General features: G+C 35.5%; 1 protein-coding gene across 1 annotated transcript in view; it reads left to right on the top strand.

Annotated features, from left to right (window-relative positions):
• Positions 1–19,562, top strand: part of LOC131801114 (zinc finger protein 62 homolog) — a 127,475-nt gene that overhangs the window by 59,041 nt on the left and 48,872 nt on the right. The window lies entirely within an intron of this gene.

The raw sequence follows: 19,562 nt of genomic DNA on the forward strand, positions 1-19,562 counted from the left end.
AGACTCCTCTATTGTGTATCTCCGATGTTTGGCTGAATTGGGGTCCCAGATGTACACCCTCGGCCAATGTACGATTATTTTAAAATATGTTGACTTCTGTTATCATTATTCAAACCTTTAACCCCTGATAGTATGTGCCAATATTGACCATTTCGTATCTGACCTAAATATATATATATAATTTAAATATTGCGACGTGTCAGGTTTGGACTATATCGACTACTTCCTTCACTTTGCATGGCATAAATGATAATTTTTGGAAAATGTTATCATGTGCGTTAGAAACCAGATATAGTCGACCGAAGTATTCCATCTTCATACTTCATCTAATACCTATAAAAATATTGGCATGGGAAATCTTGTGTTGATTGAAATATTGAGATATACCAAGTTTTAAATGGAATCGGATGTTACTTTCGCTTTTTATGCGCTTTATGGATATTCAAAAATGTCAGGCTTTGTGGCGGAGGTACCAGAAGGAGGGGAGTGAGATACCCCATCTTCACAACAGACCTTCTGTTAGTGGAAATAATGGGATGTGTGAAATATAAAGATAATCTGATGCTTATTTCCGATTTTATAATCGTTTTGGTTATTCAAAACTTTGACCCTTTGTGGGGAAGGTACCAAAAGAAATGGTCCGATCTCTACCGTTTTTATAACAGATCCTGTATTGATAGAAATATTCAGAAGTGCCAAGACTAAATGGAATCGGATATTAATTTCGCGTTTTATGAGCTCAATGGAACCGATATTATCTATTTTTGCACCTGACCTGGAACTGACGCAGATATTAGGATTTGCAAATTTGGAGCAAAATCGAATTATCCTACCTCTTTCTGTGCAATAAATGATTTTCTTTGTAGATTTTAACATTTTGTGTGGGAGGTACCAGAAGGAGTGTACCGATACATTCCATTTTCACACCAGACCTTGGGTTAACAAAATTATTGGGATGTGTGAAATTTGAAGACAATATTGTCCATTTTCGTACCTAACCTAGAACTTATACAAATATTGGTATTTTCAAAATTTGAACAGAATTGGATTATCCTTTCTTGTTGTAGACAGAAAATTATTTCCAGTAAAAATATAGAGCTTTTGTGGGGGAGGTACCAGCAGGAGTGGACCTATATTGTCCATCTCCGAACTACATCTAATCTTGGCAATAATTTTACGATATACCAAGTTTGAATCAAATCGAATGCTCCATTCGAGAAGGGACGGACGGATACCTCTAGATCAACTCCAAAGGTCCTGAAATGGATTTGGTCAAAAGAATCCAATTCTCTTAAACCATTGTTTAGATGAAGCACGTTTTGACCGTATCAAATGTAGCTATATGGTCGAGGGTATAAAAACAAAGGGCTTTTGTTCTGACCCTAACCATACAAAATTTCATAATTGCGACATGTAGCGAGCTAGGAAGATCCATATATAACATCCTATGTCTTGGACCCATATTTCGTGGTGTTGCAAATAGATATTTGAGTTCCGAATTTGAGCAAATCTCGTATTTGCTTAAAGGATGTCGAAAAATTCATCTGATTTTTGCTGATATTACATAATTGGTGCACAATAATCGTAAAATCGGATGAAGATATATATGTAAGCCATATCTAAATCTGAACCGATCTTGATATGATTTAGTAGAGGTATTTCAGAGCTATATCGGATATCTGGTAGCAAATATTGTTGTATTACTATTGTGAGGTGCTTAAAACCCAAATCGGATGAAACAAATATATGTGAGCTACGCTATATCTTAACCGAATTTTACCAATTCTAAAATCGTTGCTTCAAAGCTAAATTTTGTCGGATATGCCGAAGTCCTCTTTGGATGAATATAAAACATATGGCTCACAATAAAATAGAAATCGGAGAAATTTATATGTGGAAGCTGTATCTAAATTTGAACTGATTATCACCCATTCAAAGGTTCCTCCTAGGGCCAAACAAATGATTTGTGGAAAATTTTTTCTTAATCGGACAATTAATGCGACCCGCACTTTGTTCACAAAAATACATGTGCAGACGGACTGAGCGATGGTCGGACACCAATTAATAGACTCAAAATGAGATTCTATGAAGATTATCAAAAAGAAATTAGGGCATAAAACGTATGGTATAAAAACGTGACAGGTAATATGATTTTAAATTTTATTTTATTCATTTTTTTTAGGCATAGTATAATTCGGTGTATAAACTTCACATAAGATAATCCCTTTAATATATCTTCTAATTTCCATATTAACACAGTGCCGCCATGTACAAGTAACCTCTCATTATTGATGGCATGTAGCCAGCAAATATGTATGTATGTACATCCAAACTATTTATGAAATTAATTTGAAGTATGCTCTATTTACAATGTTCGCAGATTCTTCATTCCATTAATTTTGAATTAAGAGTAATTAGTGCTATTAAATAAAATGCCATAAAAAATAATTGAATTTGTTTTCAATGAATTCCCGCTGCTTAAACATGTCGAACATCATACATGTTGCATTTGTATGCGTACGCACACACATACGCATAGCATATGCGAAGGCATGTAAGTCGCCTATTTACATAAATTTTTATTTCACATATATATTTTTATACATGTATTTCAATAACTTTTGTAAAATCTACTCCCCATGGTCATACCTATAGCGATAATGAATTAACATCAGATTCAATCGTACGATGGACCAGGGTTTTTTGTGCAAAGGGAAAACCGACCACATTAGTGTGTCACCTTGTCAATTGCTTTCTTTGACATTTATGCTTGTAAATATGTATTAAGTAAATAAACATGATTTTCAATATTCGACCCCGTCATGTTATATTTACCCACTAATGTGGGTGAATTAGGTGGAACCGAAGGAATTGGAATACGGAATAAGGACGTAATTCTGTAAACGTCATAGAAAAAGGTGAGTTTATAAGCGACTTAGGAAAATATAAGACCATCATAGATATGAATTCTGACAATGTTTTGGCTATAGTCCTGTATATTTTATGTGTACCCTACAAGACTATGTGTTGGGAATATTATAAGTTTGATTGGACCAAAAATTATGTAACACATCGAAATATTGGTTTCCCACATAGGAAAGTATATATAGATCTTCCTATCTCGCCGATATGAGTCGATCTAGCTATGTATGTTCGTCCGTCCATATGTCCGTCGGTCCATGTTAATTGTAATCCAGCTACAGTCCGCAATTATGAACCGATCCTCACGAAATTGTAAATGGAGTTGGGGTTAGGGTCAGAATAGAACGCTATTGTTTTTGGCACGATATTTAGGGGTTGAAAAAAAGAAAATTTTCCTGATTTTGCAGTTGCTTTATAGGTCACAATTCTGAACCAATCGACGCGAAAACTTACATGGAGTTAGAGTTAAGGGCTGGGCAGAAATTTACAAATTTGGGCGGCCATCGGACAATAATTAGCGGGTAAATAGTCCCTAATTTTTATGTAAGAAAATAGGAAATTTCCACTAAACCGCTAATATTTTTAATCCCAGCCAAATACAAATATATTAAAAGATCACTTCTGATCATTACAGTGATGCTAATAGCCATGAAATCGGATATATAGCAAAAAAGGAACAATAAATATGTAAAAGAATTGATCTTATTTATTCTGTTTATAAATCAAGAACCGCTGGGTCGATTTTCACAATTCCATCAATTCGGAATGGTCTCTTGCCGACAAAGGATAAAATCGAAGAAAATCATGGAAAATGTACAAATAAAAAAAGTGAATATACTTTGTTACTTTTTTCAATTTTTGTCATCTTTTTTATCGCATGCGATTTTTATACCCTACAACACTATGTGTTGGGGGTATTATAAGCTTGATTGGGCCAAAAATTATGTAACAACACGAAATATTGGTTTCCCACATAGGAAAGTATATATGGATCTTCCTAGCTCGCCGAGCTGAGTCGATCTAGCTATGTATGTCCGTCCGTCCGTCTGTCCGTCTGTCCATGTTAATTTGTAATCACTCTACAGGTCGCAATTATGGTCCGATCTTCACGAAATTTAGAATGGAGGTGGGGATACGGTCAGATGAAGATGATTGCATGTTATTTAGGGGTTGAAATGGACCAAAAACGAAAAAAATCCTGATTTTGCAGTTGCTCTACGGAAATTAGTATGGGGTTAGAGCTTAGGGCTGGGCAGAAGCCTTCCAATTTTGATGGTCATCGGGTAATATTTAGTGGGTGAAATAGGCCACAACATTTGTGTTAAATATAAGTCAAATTTTCCATTAAACCGCGAACATTTTTAATCGGGGAAAAATATGCCAATAATGATGTTAATTTAGATTTTGTAGTATTTTGTGACATTTTTTTATATTTTCATATTTTTTATCGCATGCGACTTTTTTCAATTTGACTTATAATATTTTGTAATATTTTTTCACCTTACAACACAGGTTGGAAATATTATATAAGTATTGCAAATATCGTCAGATCCCCACGAAAATTTTCACAAGGGTAGGGTTGGGCTCAGAAGGGCTAGGCCTATTGTTTTTTAAAATGTCCGCAATATATTAGGTCGCAAATAGAAACCAAAGGACACGAAATCTCGCATAAAGTTAGAGTTTAGGACAGCGGGTACAATGGACCACTAATTTTGTGTGAAAAAATACCAACATTATTTACAGGCGATATCCGAAATACACAAAAGGCCAACTTCTGGAGGAGCGTCTTGCTTTTGAAGATGATTGCAAAATATTTAGGGGTTCAAATGAACCAAAAGCAGAAAAAATTTCTTGATCACACAATTGAAGCCAATCGACACGTCTGAGAAGAGAGTTAGGGACAGGGAAGAAATCTACCATTTTGGATGACAATAGGATTATATTTATCTGGACCACAAAAACTAACAGCACGACGGAGTGCGTAAATATTGGGCAAATGTCCCTGGTGACATCATTTCAAAAGCGAAATCTTCCAGAATGGATTTGGACATAAGGGGGCTTCTAACATATTGTAGTGTTGTAGGGTATCACATGGTCGGCCCCGCACGACTATAGCCTTTGCTTACTTGTTTCAATTTGACTTATATTTTCGAATTGTAAATTTTCTAAATTTTTACACCCCTAACACTACGTTTTGAGGTAAATATATGCATGTCGCAATTATCGTCCGATCCTCACGAAATCTAGCATGGGGATAGGGTAAGGATCAGAATTAAAGCCTATTATTCTTAAGATGTACATTTAAAAGTTCAGAAGGTAGTTAAGGACAAGGAAGAAGTCTATCATTTTGAATGACCGATGGATTATATTTAGCAGTAAAATGGATCACAACTTTAGTGTGAAATTGTTTTAAACACTTAACAGCACTACGGAGACCGTAAATATTGTCCCAATTCTCCGGGTCAAAAACCTAAGGGTAACCTCTGGGCAGGGCTCTTTGAAATAATTTCAAAAACGAAACCTTCCAAAATGGATTTGGGTATAAGGGGACTTCGAACATATTTTAGTGTTGTAGGTTATCACATGGTCGCCCCACACAACTATAGCCTTTGCTTATTTGTTTTATTTTAACTTGCTTTTAAATATCAAAGTTCACCAATGCTTCGACTTTAAATTTGTCCTCGAATCACTTTCCCACCAAAATCTAAACTCTTTTTCCAATTTGTATTTATTTATGTATTTATTTTTTTTATTTTATTTTTAATTTATTTATTTATTTATTTATTTATTTATTTTTTTTTTTTTTTTAATTGCGACCCAGTTTTTCTAATCAACCTATTATTCATAATTATAAAGCTCGACATAAACATGCTCAGTAAAGTCATAGTTTGTTTGTAATTTATTAATTACGCCACGCTAAATATATGTTAATGTCAAAAGCACACACACACACACTGACCTACACTATCAAACTTGATTATTGAAATAAAAACGCGACAGAAACCAGAAGAAATAAATAAATTATTAAAATAGTTTTACAGGCGTTCAAATGTTGCCCATATTTAACACCGTTATTTGGTGTAAAAGGGTAATGTAGCTATTAAAGCCAAGAAAATACGAATTTATATAAAAGGTTATATGAATCTGGTGTAGAAATCTGGTGTAGGTATCTTCAATATTTTCTAGTTATCTAAATGGCCATCCAGTCCACAAAGCAAAAACTGTCATTGTCTATTGTTGCACGATTCTAAAGGGTGATATTTAACCATTTTTTTTTTTTTTGTTTTTTTTTTTCAACAATAACTAATCCCTGACAAAAATCAAAGACCTGAATACAATAAATTTTAATTTAAGTGCTGCAAATATTCTTCTAACATATCAAATTTTTATATTCCAACTATATTTCTTATACCTAACAGGTAAAAAAGCAGCTAAGTTCGGCCGGCCCGAACTTTTTATACTCCCTACTATTTCTAACAAACTTGAACAATTTCAAAAAAGCCGTCGAAAAATACCACTCAAAGGAAAACCGTTCTATACAATTTTTTGTCACAGGCTGTAGCACCCATTACGAACTTTAAATACGAAATTTGAAATTATTACGGTAAAAAAATTATCTAATATCATTAAACTGGAAATTATTTGGGTGCATAGTACTAAATACCATTGAGTGGGGGCTATTCGATATCGTGTACCCTTATAGATAATTCTCTTTCAGGTTGTAAAGTACTCACAAAGAATTCCTTTTGGATAATTGCAGACAATTTCATCAAAAAACGTGGCTAATATCACAGAATATAGGGAGGTACTTTTATATGGGGGATATACGATATCGTGGACCTATATAGACAATTTTGTTCCAGGGGGTAAAGTACTCAGAAAAAATACCTTGTGTGGATTTTCAGACAATTTCATTGAATAATTTGGCTACAATCATCAAAATACCGAATATCGGGGCGACCGTTATATGGGACTATATAATATCGTGAACCGATATAGCCCATCTTTGAACTGCCTGCGGACAAAAACTGATTTGAGCAAAAGTTTAGATTCATTTCTTAATTCTTTTTGACCAAGTTCTAGGTCCACGATATCGTAAGCCCCCATATAACGATATCCCCCGATGTTCGGTACTTTACACCCTGCAAAAATTGTTATTTTTTAAAGTCATTTTTTTCACAGGAACTGTTTCAAATTTCGCATTTAAAGTTCGTAATGACTACTACAGCATATTAAATTTGCAGGACCACGTTTTCGCCCTTATATAACGATTTTAATTTGAGCGGTATTTTTCGACGGATTTTTTTGGAAATTTTTCAAGTTTCTTGCAAGTGGTTGGTATTTAAAGGGTGGAGGGTATTTAAAGTTCGGAATTTAGCTGCTTTTTTACTTGTTACCTTTAAAACCGCATTTTTCAACCCACAGCAAAGAATGTTGAATTGTTATATCCTTAGATACAGCCAATACGTGCCTCATCGAAATAACGATTTTAGACCCTAGGACCAAATCTGTTTCAGGACATTGAAGTCGATTTAGAGCTTTCCGTCCATCTGTCTCTTTGGCTGGTTAGTGCGCACGATAACTCTAGAAGGGAGTATCCGATTTGATCCAAACTGAGCACATTGTAATATTTTTGTCAAACTTAGATCGAGTTTGGAGATGAGCAATATCGGTCCACCCCACAAAAACTCAACGTGTTCACATGAAATAATTTTCGTATGAATCTAGAAAATATCATCCAACTTTGTACAAATCCCAATATTTGTATCAGTGCTAAGACAGGGGTAGAAAATGCACAATATCGGTTAGCTCTATCATGTACCTGTCCCACAAAGGGTCAACATTTAGAACAATTATAACTCTTATAACACAAAATTTAAAAGCGAAATGAGCATCTGATCACTTTCAAACCCGGCACATCTCAATATTTGTACTAACACAAAACCAGTTGTGAAAATGGAATGCATCGGATCACTCCTTCTGGTACCTCGCCCACAAAAGTTGGTTATGTGGCGCCCAACGCGGACATTTTTAGATGACCAATAATTTGGATCCTCTAAAAGACATTCGTTTTTTAAAAGAGCTGGAAAATAGTCGATACATTGTCAAATAATTTGGGTAATTAAATAAACCAGTAAAATATGTTGTACAATCTAGTTTTAGGGATGTCTCGTATTTTCCATTAAGGCCGAATAAAAATTGCTATCCTCTCAGTTTAGACCTGAATCAATAAAACATACAATTATGCAGTTCATTACATACAAAGCTTTCCGACTGTTTTAATGTTATTAAATGGCGCCCAGTATAAACGTTTTTAGATATCCAGACTTTTGGTTACTGTGATAGACTATCTTTTGTCAAACGTGCTATGGCGACCAACGTGATAATTTCTAGATTACGAATGACATTAGTCAAGAAATTTTAAAATAATTTGGGGAATTTAGTAAAATCAGTAAAGTATTTAGTTTAATCTAATTTTTGCGAAATTAAGATTGCTATTCGCTCAGCACAGATCTGATGCAATGTTAGATTTAAACAACCATACAATTATGCAGCCTATTAGAAACAATTGTTTCAATGTTGTGAAGTGGCGCCCAACATGATGACATATCTTTTCCAAACGCGTTGGGAAAGATCCAATAGTACTGTTTAACTCAGGGGAGTGGGGGTAAGGCTTCGATAGCGACAATGACAACGATAACTCCCCAAAGTTATTATGTGAGATGAATGTGTAGGTGAGAGATGTGGTGCGGGTGATTCGCGTGTGTGGTGTGCAAAAGAAAGAAAATAGCAAAGAATAAAACACAGAAATAATTAGTATTAATTCTAGTTTAAATCCATGGTTTTATTGGTGTTCTTTCTTTTCGTACAAACAATCAAAATTACCTTTATGTAATTTGGAGTGGCGACAGAGGCCGTGTGTCGATGCTTTCGCAGACAAGTGCACGCTGAGGTTCTAAGTAAAACATATGCAAATACAGACAAGTGAACGTATGAGGAGTTGTAGAGGAGATGCCAGTGTGCCAATCAGCATCCGTGATTGACGAGTATTGGAAAGTTGTGGTAGAACGTATCGAACTTATACAGGTACAATGACACATTAGGTAATAATTTGTTGCATTGAGTCAAGTATTAGTTCAAACTAATTTTTGCGGATGTCTCGTATCTTCTATGGAAGTTGGAGAAAGATTGCTATCCGATCAACTCGGACCTCGGATTCATCGACAGACTAAATCAACCATACAATTATGCAGTACTTTAGATACAATTTTTTCAAGTGTTGCAATCTTGTTAAATGGCGCCCAACATGAATATTTTGCGATAATAAGTCTTTGGTTCCTCATATCTCAATTTTGCCAAATAAAATGTTGGAACGGCTCCAATCGTAGAAGTTGTGACATTTACAAATAAATTGGCGCCCAACGTGATTACTAGGGCCTGATGATAGTAGATTTAAGCAACCACACAACTATGCAGCCCATTAGAAATAAATTTTTCCAATTTTTCAATGTGTGAAATGGCGCCCAACATGGACATTTTCAGATATCTAGTCTTTTGTTTACTCTGATAAATATTAGTTTACCAAAAGGGTTGACCAAGATCCCATAGTAGAAGTCGAGACATTTGCAAATAATTTAGAGAATTGTAATTTTTAATTAATTTAATTTTTATGATGTCTCGTATCTTCTGTGAATGTCGAAGAAAGATTAATGTCCGCTCAGTTTACATTTCGTTTAGTGACAGATTTAATCAATCATACAGTCAATTAGATTTTGCAATTGTTTCAATTAGTTAAGTGGCGCCCAATAAGAACCTTTCTAGATACTCAGTCTTTGGGTCACTTTAACAGACATTCCTTTTCCAAAACATAGAAAAAGATCCTATGTAAGACTTCGAGACCTTTGCAATTAATTTGAGTAATTGAGTAAGGCAGTAAATATTTTGTTCAAACTATTTTTTGTAGATGTCTCGTATCTTCCACGAAAGTCGGGGAATGATAATTCGGATTCAGTGACAGATTTAATGAAATGGGGCCCAAGATGAATATTCTGAGATAGTCAGTCGTTTTGTTCCTCAGATCGAAATTTACTTAAGACATTTGAAAATAAGTTGGCGCCCAACGTGATAACATATTTTTATACCCTCCACCATACATAGTATGGAGGGTATATTAAGTTCGTCGTTCCGTTTGTAACTCATCGAAATAATAATTTTAGACCCAAAGAAGTATATACATTCTTGATCAGCGTAAAAATCTAAGACGATTTAGCCCTGTCCGTCCGTCTGTCCGTCTGTTGTAATCACGCTACAGTCAAAACGAATTAAGATATGAATATAAAATTTAGCACAGATCTGTCTTTTGTCTGCAGGCAGGTCAAGTTCAAAGATGGGTTATATCGGTCCACGATATCCCCCCACGATAGCCCCCATATAACGGTACCCCCGATATTCGGTATTTTGATAATTTTAACCACATTATCAAGGGAATTGTCTGAAATTCCACATAAGGAGTTCTCTGTGAGAACTTTACCCTCTGAAAGAGATTTTTCTATACAGGTCCACGATATCGTATAGCCATCATATAACGGTACCCACCGATATTGGGTATTTTATGAGTTAAGCCACATTTTTAATGGAATTCTCTGAAATTATACACAAGGAATTCCTTGTGACTACTTTAACCCCTGAAAAATAATTGTCAATATAGATCCACGAAATCGTATAGCCTACATATAACGGTACCCCCCGATATTCGGTATTTTGATGATTTTAGCCACAACTTTCATGTGAATTGTCTGAAATTCTACACAAGGAGTTCTTTGTTAGCACCTTACCCCTGAATGATAATTATCTATATAGGTCCACGATATCGCACCCCCCGATACTCGATATTTTGATGACTTTAGCCTCATTTTTCAATGAAATTTTCTGAAATTCCACACAAGGAATTCCTTGTGAGTACTTAACCCCCAGACATAGATTTACTTATATAGGTCCACAATATCGTATATCCGTATCGTATACTGCCTTGTTTTATTTTCCATGCCTTTGCTTTTTATAACCTTCATAGGAAACTCTTTAACGAAATTTCTTGAACAACCATTTTAAACTTTTCATTTTACCACCAGAAAAAATGTTTCCCACGTTTTCCCTATAGTTTTATTAAAAAATTCACAATTCCTTAAATTGTCTTAGTTTTCGCAAATTCCACTTAAATCTGTAGATTTGTCCAGTTTCTAAGGCAACATCTTTTATTTTGCCAAAAACAATTAGGCAATTTACATAATTATTCCCAACAACGCAATTAGACACATTTGATGATGATGATGATGAGGATGATTTAAAAACAACAGACACGAAGGGTTTATTTAATCATTGGAGACAAATTGTGAACGCAAAATAAACATTGGTTTTTTCCACGAATAAAAAGATTGGCCCATTGGAAAAAAACCAACATGAGACATTTTCTTACGATAACAAGCTGTACGGGGTATGTATGTATGTATGGCATTTGCACAACATGTCACGGCCAGAAAAAACATTTAGTTGGTGAAACAAAAACTTTCCATCACTTCGTCGTAAAAGGCGGATGTTGTTTGGTGTGATATAAATTTTTTCTAAGGAAGTGAGAGTTTTGCTTTTTTGAAAGGTTAAAGATAGAGGCAAAACTACAAAGAAATACAATTCAACAACAGCCACATATAAATTTATTGTTGCGCTCCGACCGAGAGTCAAATTATAATGCATCCCATTAAGTTAACATACAAACGATCAGAAACTGGCAATCATACCATTATTTTTACTAGTAAACATTTTGGTACTTAAAAAGAGTAAATGGGTACGCCATAATTTTATAAATTCTCTTTATTTTCCCTGCCAGTTGTAGTAGTTTTTTTCGGGTATAGGAACAATAGCACAGTATAGGTTCTAGAATACAGCTAATGATATGTTACATCAATTGAAAAATATTTAATTCGTTGTTGGATTTGTATTTTTTCTACTGGCAATAATAAATTAGAACTAATGCTGACAATAATAACAACAATAATAAAAAAATTCCCGTGGCTGAATCATGACATATAGAAATCTCACCCTGAATGCCGAATTGACTACAATTTTCATTTTAAAATACTTTATTTTTATTAGATTTCAAATAGAAAAAATCAAAATATTGTCCAAAAATATTTTTCTTATTTTGGATTAATAATAAAAACAAATAAGAAAAACATTAAGTTCAACCGGGCCGAGTTCTAATACCCTCCACCTTAGGGTAAAGGAAATATTTTTATATAAAAGTTTCTGAATTCAAGCGTGTTTCACTTTAAACTTCATATACGTTTTGCATAATACAGTTAAAATTATCAAAAAACCGTGGGCTATACCAAAACGGAAACCTCTATAGACAATTTTATACTTCAACAAGTTAAAAAGCAGTAAGTTCGGCCGGGCCGTACTTTGAATACCTTCCACCATTTGGAAAGAAATTAAGAAATTTTCAAAAAATATAATCCTTATTTTATAATTTTATAATTTTTAGACCAATCCGTGGAAAAATGTGGCAAAAAATCAACAAAATATCGAATATCGAAAGATGCCGTTATATGAGGGTTATTCCAAAACGTGGACCGATGTATCTCATTTTCAACACCAACTATCCTAGGCACAATACAAATTATTCTGTTAAATGTTGACGCTCTACGTCAAATAAAGTGGACTGCATCGCGATTTCAACAGATAGACAGACGGACAGGCAGACAGACATTCGGACATCGTTAAATCGACTTAGAATTTTGTGCTAATTATGAATATATATACTTTATGGGGTCTACGATGAATATTTAGGGATGTTACAAAAGGAATGACAAAGACCCTCCTTTCCAAGCTAGAGGGTATAAAAACGACTACAACCAAATTTGACTTAGATTGGATGAAGTCATATATAGAAGCTATATCCAAATCCGAAGCGATATCGATAACATTTGGCATACGTATTTCTGAGCTGTATCTGATATCTGGGATAAAAGGATTAAGCCTGTGAGGGACTTAAATCCCAAATCGGATGAACAAACGGATATGGGATCTATAGCTATGTCTGAAACAAATTTTCACAAAATTTATATTACATGTTTCTGGGCTGTGCTCGCTCGGATGTGCCGAGGTCCATTCCACTTGAACGAATATTAAACATGTGGCGCACAATAAACTTAAAATCGGACGCAAAATATATATGAGAGCTATATTTAAATCGGAACCGATATTCGCTAAAATCGCCAGACATACTTCTGGTCTGAACCTGGTCGTGTGTACTAAAATGTATTTTGTACCTATAAAATCGAACGACACTATATACCAGAAGAAATGGTTCGATCTATACCACCTTTATAACAGATCTTGTGTTAATAGAAATATTGAGATGTGCCAAGCCTAATGGAATCGGATGTTAATTTGGCGTTTTATGAGCTTCATGGATATTCAAAATTTCGACATTTTGTGGGGGAGGTACCAGAAGGAGTGGACCGATACATTCCATGTCAACAACAGATCTTGCGTTTATAAAAATATTGGAATGTGTGAAATTTGAAGACGTTCGGATCCTTACATCACATTTTATAAGAGTTATAATTATTCAAAATGTTGACCCTTTGTGGGGTAGGTACTTGATGGAGTGGACCGATACTGTCCATTTTAGCACCTGACCTAGGACTGACACAAATATTAGGATTTGCAAAGTTAGAGCAAAATCGGATAATCGTTTCTCTTTCTGTGCAAAAAATATATTTTATATACATATTTTTTTTTTAATTTCGACCTTTTGTGGGGGAGGTACCAAAAGGAATGGACCGATGTATTCACTCTTAACACCAGACCTTAGGTTAATAAAAATATTGGGATATGTAAAATTTGAAGACAATCGGACGCTTACATGACATTTTATAAGAATTGTAATTATTCAAAATGTTGACCTTTTGTGGGGGAGGTACTTGATGGAGTGGACCAATATTGTCCATTTTCGCACTTGACCTAGAACTTACGCAAATATTAGGATTTGCATAGTTCGAGCAAAATCGGATTATTGCTTCTCTTTATGTGCAGAAAATATATATATATATTTTTTTTTTTTAATTTCGACATTTTGTGGGGGAGGTACTCGAAGGAATGAACCGATACATTCCATTCTCACACCAGACCTTGGGCTAATAAAATTATTGGGATGTGTGAAATTTAAGGACTATCGGACTCTTACATCACATTTTATAAGAGTTGTAACTATTCAAAATTTTGACCCTTTGTGGGGGAGGTACTTGATGGGGTGGACCGATATTGTCCATTTTCGCACCTGACATAACACTGATGAAAATATTAGGATTTGCAAATTACGAGCAAAATCGGATTATCCTTTCTCTTTCTGTGCAATAAATTCGTTTCTTTGAAAATTTTGACATTTTGTGGGGGAGGTACCAGAAGGAGTAGACCGATATCCGAACTCGATCTAAGTTTGACCAAAACATTACGATGTACCAAGTTTGGATCAAATCGGATACTTCATTCGAGAGTTATCGTGTGCACCAGCCAGACAGACAGGCGGACGGACGGACGGACATCGGTAGATCGACTCCAAATGTTCTGAAACGGATTTGGTCTAAAGAGACCTAGGGTCTAAAACCGATATTTCGACTAGGCACGTTTGGACATGCATAAATCGACGCTGAATGTGATTCTATAAAGATCATCAAAAGAAACTATGGGTCTATTTCGTTTCCTTCTGCATGCACGAAGAAGCTATAATTATTCAAAGTTTTAATCCTTTGTATGAGAGGTACATGATGGAGTAAACCATCCATTTTCGCCTGACATAGAACTGATACAAGCAAAGGGATTTGCAAAGTTTGCACGAAATTGAATGATCCTTTCGTATCCCTTCGAGACTTATCGTGCGCGCCACCCAGCCAAACAGACAGATAGATGGACGAACACCCCAAGAACGACTCCAAGTGTCCTGAAACGGATTTGGTGCAAAGAGACATAGGGTCCAAAACTGTTATTTCGATGAGGCACGTTTGGGCCGTATATGTTTGCTGTGGCCATATGGCTGAGGGTATAATAAATAAATCTCTAAATTTAAAAAAATATCCCTAAGGATGGTCGGTGTTAAAAACCAGGTCCTACCGGACATAACTTGTTTTTTAATTATTAAACATTATCCAAATTCCTATTGAGGACAAATTTAAATTTCCATCAAACTAACCTACCTCTACACATTTTTCAAATCTGCAAACCTCAAAATTCCATCACCTCAAAAAAACTACGCCCAACACTTTTAGCAAAACATTGAACAAAAGAAGACTCAATGTTGAGGTAAGTAAAGGAAAACAACTTTAAAAGTAAACAATTCTTTTGGGTTGAAAGCGCCGAGTCAAAAGATGGTACGACAGCCAAAAACAACAATAAAAACTATATTGAGAAAGACTGAAAATTTTGAACGGCACATTAACTGCAGTAAATTCTAAATGTGAGTGTGTGAGTGTTATTGATGTTTCTTTGCTGTTCACTTTTTTTCCTCAAGCTTCGCAGCAAAAAAAAAACAAGAAAACATGGAAAACCAAGCAGACGACTGGCTGCCACAACAAACAAACAACCAAACAACAAGGCAAACAAACAAATTGTTTCCCTTCAGCGACAACATTGTCTGAACACATCCTTAGCGAGATGTCGGGGAAAAAAACTTGCCACTCCACGCTTTTTCTCTCTCTCTCCATCCATTTTGCAGTCCTTGAAGGACCCCCAAAAAAAAAAAAAAAATAACATCAACTCAATTTTTATCAACCATAACAGTCTATCGATTGTTAAACCAATAGTAAATAGTCGTGGTGGCCGGAGTAACGAAACAGGATGCCCTTTTCGTTGTTGTTTTTATTTCACTCCCTCGTAAATTGCGTCTTATTATTTCCTGTGCCACTGAAGTTCCTGTGGCTGAAGGTTTTCACCAAGAAACCCAAAAGACAGAACGAAGAAACGACAAAAAACAAAGAAGATGAGAAACTTGCGATGTGTTTTTGAAGGATACAAACTGTGATGCTCCACCTCCCCCCGATTTTATGTCTGGAATCGATAAAAAATGTTGTTGTTATGTCGTTTTTTACGACTCATCCATCCAGAGACAACTACCTAGAAATGTCATGGCACGAGATAATCATTCGTTATGCTTTTGCCAATGATAACTACCGACGGTTTGGCATCTTCTGCCACCAAAGGCATACCTCCTCCCACACACACACTCACACACACACCGACTCTAAACAACTACGAATAATGATGACATACAAGTGGGTGACCCATCGTCATCATTATCAGAAACCATAAATTGAGTGGGAGCCATATATTATTGCCCTGTCCACATTTATGTTCCCCCATATATGTGTGTATGCACACATGCATGTAAGGGTATGTCCTTTTTTTGGCGTACGGTCGATCCTTGGTCCTTGAGCATATTGTAGAGATATTTATCCTATTAAGGTTTTTGATTGTTGCCATTTTAGTTTAGTTCGTTTCATTCTTCTTTTTTTAGCTTGGCAAGGAAAGCAACCCAACAACGGCCAACAATTTGCAATTTAAATTTTTCTTCTTTTGCCACCACCGCCAATAACAACAACAAAAAGAACAACAACAAATAAAAAAGCGAGAAGGAGAGAGGAAAAAATATTGTTTCGATTTTGTTGTAATTTCCGTTTGATTTACTTTTATTGTGAAATATTTTCATTTTTATTACATCATTGAGGACATTGAGCAGGAAATTGGTGAAAGTATTTCAAACCCATCCAAGTGGTTCACTAATGGCGATAATATGAACTGCAAGTATTTTTTTGCAAAATCGGAAATAAACTAAACTGAATATACGCTCCAAATTGGTTTCAAGTGAGAATATTTAAAAAAAGTGAAAATTCGACCGGACCTAAATTTTCAAAACTCGATCATGAGGAAAATTGAATTAATTTCGAAATAGTTTGGAAAATGTAGTAAATTGATTCTAAATACCTGAAACATGGAGATAGACTTAGTCATAAGTCACAAAAACATTATATCAATAGTAACAACAACAACAACCATAACAAGACTACGCAAATATGCGACGACAACAGCATGAACCAACCACCCGTTGGTCGTGTGATGGACAATTCAGTTTTCGTCTGCATGCCATTTACGGCATATGCTAAATAATTCTCATTGACTTGGTCAGCCTGTTCATATATAGTGCTCGGTTTGGGCTACGATGGGACAGACTTGCTGCTGTAGAGGGCTTACCAAAGGGTAGCTAGTGATGTCCTGAATCATTTGCGGTCCTCCGACTAACAAAGACGTTAGCTGGGAATATCTTTTCCAAAACTGGATCTCATTAATTTGAGTGGCCGGTAGTTCATTTAAACATGCTCGTTGTTCCACAGGAGCTTCGAAACGCTATTCCGCAGGAGATTCGGATCACTTTTCCGCAGGAGCTTCGGCTTGCTCTTTCGTATAGTCCAAGTATAGTGGAGTAGTACTAGATAGAACAGTTTCCTTGCCATTGTAGATGACCCGAATAGCTAAACCCGAACATACCCACAGTGAGCTGCCGAACCCGAACATGTTGTGATCCACCGGCAAAGGCCGCTGAAGTTCCTGATTAACAGAACAGTGTTGGCTTGTTTGTTCGGGATACCATAGTATTTTGTTGTTGCAAAATGGTCAGGCTTAATCCCATTATTGATGTTATTATAAAAACAACGTTTGTTTGATAGTGGAGAACGATAGTAATGTTTACCAGGGGGTAAGGCAGAGAATACCTAGGTTTTTATAAAAGTTTTGTTTTTCAAAATTTTAAACCCTTTGTGCGTCGACATATGCCATTTTCACAGCAGATCTTGTGGCATGTGAAATTTAAAAAGAACTGGAAGGTTATTTCGGATTTTATGATCGTTTATATTATTCAAAATGTTGACCCTTTGTGGGGCAGGTACCAGAAAAAATGGTCTGATCTCTACCATCTTTTCAACAGATCTTGTGTTGATGGAAATCTTGAGATGTACCAAGTCTCAATGGAATCGGATATTTAATCCGCATTTTATGAGCTTCATGGGTATTCAGAATTTTGACCCTTTGTGGGGGAGGTACCAGAAGGAGTAGATCGATACAGTCTATCTTCGAATTAGATCTAGTGTTAGTAGAAATAATGGAAAGTGCGAAATATAAACAAAATCGAATGTTTATTATAGTATTTTATAACAGTTTCGGGTTTTAAAAAACTTTGACCCATTGCCAAGTCTGATTGGAATCGGATATTAACTTGGCGTTTTATGAGCTTCGTGGATTCATAATTATGACCCTTTGTGAGGGAGGTACCAGAAGAAGTGGACCGATATATTCCATCTTCACCCTTGACCTTGGGTTAATAATAATATTGTGATGTGTGTAATTTGAAGAGAACAGCATGATTTTTTTCGGATTTTATGATCGTTTGGTAAAATTTAACCCTTTGTGAGGGAGGTGCCAGACGGAATGATCCGATCTCTACCATCATTTTATAAGAGTTATAAAAATTATTCCAAATTTTGACCGATTGTGGGGGAGGTACTTTATGGAGTGGACCGATATTGCCCATTTTCGCACCTGACCTGATGCAAATATTAGCACTTGCAAAGTTGCAGCAAAATCGGTTTATCCTTTCTCTTTCTGTGCAATAAAATATTTTCTTTGAAAATTTCGACATTTTGTGGGGGAGGTACCAGAAGGAGTGGACCGATATTGCCCATCTTCGAACTCGATCTAAAATATTACGATGCACCAAGTTTGAACCAAATCGGATACTCCCTTCCAGATTTATCATGCGCACCAGCCAGATAGACAGACGGACGGACATCACTAAATCGACTCTAAATGTCCTGAAACAGTTTTGGTCCAATGAGACCTAGGGTCTAAAACCGGTATTTCGATTAGGCACGTTTTGACCGTATCAAATGATATATACCTTCTTTATATACCTTTTTTTAGCCATATGACAGAGGGTATAACTAGACAATCAAAAAAATATCAATCGTTCATTAACAAAACTTTGCATTAAAGAATTTTGTCAGAAGGGTAATAGGTAAGTCATGGTAGAAATATCAGGTAGCAACATAGGCGAAAATTACAACAAAGCAACTTTTTTGGAAACTTGATATGTCAAAATTGAAATCAAAGCGAACTTACCTGACATATAAAATTTGAAGCAAATTGGTTTGCACCAATCAGAACAATTTTGAAATATTGATAAAATAAAAGCAAACAATAGCATATAAAAATGCGTTAACTGCCCGTGGAGTGGAAATCTCAATGGAAACAAATTCAATCAGAATTCAGAGAACTCAATATATGGGAAACAATATCAGCATTAAACGGTGAATTTCCGATCTCTACCATCTTTATTACAGATCTTGTGTGGATGAAAATATTCAGATGTACCAAGTCTCAATAGAAACGGATGTTAATTTCTCGTTTTATGAGCTTCATGGATTTTCAAAATTTTGAGCCTTTGTGGGGGAGGTACGATGTTGTTTCGCACCTAACCTAGCACTGATGCAAATATTTGCATTTGCAAAGCTGGAGAAAAATCGGAATATTGTTTCTCT

Source organism: Musca domestica, unplaced genomic scaffold (genome assembly GCF_030504385.1).
Source record: "Musca domestica strain aabys unplaced genomic scaffold, Musca_domestica.polishedcontigs.V.1.1 14, whole genome shotgun sequence".
Lineage (NCBI taxonomy): Eukaryota > Metazoa > Arthropoda > Insecta > Diptera > Muscidae > Musca > Musca domestica.